This window comes from Phodopus roborovskii, unplaced genomic scaffold (genome assembly GCF_943737965.1).
Source record: "Phodopus roborovskii unplaced genomic scaffold, PHOROB, whole genome shotgun sequence".
Lineage (NCBI taxonomy): Eukaryota > Metazoa > Chordata > Mammalia > Rodentia > Cricetidae > Phodopus > Phodopus roborovskii.
Window position 1 is genome coordinate 91,177 of NW_026125272.1, and position 1,572 is coordinate 92,748.

Genomic DNA, 1,572 nt, shown 5'->3' on the forward strand with positions numbered 1-1,572 from the left:
ATCTTATTAGGGGTAAAACAACCTATTGGGACACATTATTAAATATCTACTTTTAATTTCATCAAAAATCATTATCCAAATTTATAACAATCAAATATCTTTCATGTCACAGTCCAGATCAAAGTTGACAGAGAACCATCCTACACCAGGTGGATTGCTTAGTTATTGTCAGCTACAGTGAATACATAATGACCTTGGAAAACTTTTTGATGGAGTATAAGATTTGGTGATATTTCATAGCAATACAACAGATATTGATGAACCATGGGAAGATAAAAGCTTCAAACTCAAAAAAAAAAAAAAAAGCCTTTTTCTTCGTGGCCTTTGTATTGGAAGCTATTATGTAGCAACAATTTCAACAGCTGGTCAATGAAAGAATATCATCAGGACCATTCAAGGATGCATAGATGTGATGCTATTTGGCAAGTTGCCTATATATCTGAGATAAAATAAGCCTAGCAACTGGATGCTTTAGCATCTGGACAAACAAAAGATATTGTTCAAATATTTAGCAGTAGATAATTGAACACTCTAGTAATAGTTGATGCAAAGGAAAGGGAAAGTGGTTAGAACCCAAATGGGATTGCAAATATTTGGATACATTGAAACTTAACTTTAGGAGATAGATTTATAGAGAGATAAACTCAAGGCTGTGTGATTATCATCTCCAGTCTTTGAGGAAGACTTTCAGTAAGATTAGGTTAGAACTTCATCATATAAAAAATCATGAGTCATATATACACTTCAACACTGAATATTCATTTTACACCTTTGAATTTTTATTCAAATTAGATCAGCCCCCATGTTATCCATTTCTATTTTAAGCTTGATTGTGTTATTTTTCTAATAATATACACATATATTAATGAAATTTTTTGTTACATGATTCAGCTTTTTAGATCTCTTCAACAATCTACTTATTAAAATTAATTGAAAGATTATTTACTTATAGTAAAATGAAAGAAGAAAAACATTATATACTTATTTGATTGCTAAGGTGGCATATCATTTTGGCTCATGGAGAGAAATTCAATATGAACAGGCTAATTTTTACTATTTACCTGAAATTTTAGTACTCAAACTTTAAGACATAACTATGTTCACATTTATTACAATGTTTAGAAGATTTTGGTGTAGAGGAATGTCTACTTATTTTAAAATTTAATATTAATCCTGATGGGACTGTGGATGCAGCTTATTAGGAAGGTGTTTGCCTTGTATGCATGTGTCTGTACTTTCAATCACCAACACAAAAATGCTTATAGTCAGTGGCTCACAACCCCAAAGCTCATTAAAAATAATCACATTGGATTTCTTGTCCAATTATTATATATTTGACTGATTTATTTAATTAACATAAATAACTCCTTAAATTCAAGTACACAAAAATGAAAAAAATCTCCTTTCATTACACTTCATTAAAGTGTACCTTTACTAATAATAAATGTGCATCTCTTTTAAGACTACATCTCTTTTAAGACATGTTATGAAAATTATAAATTTCCTTACAAACTGCTAAAATTGTTACAGACCCTTATAATAACTTCATTTGGATAGAATTCTTATCTGTCT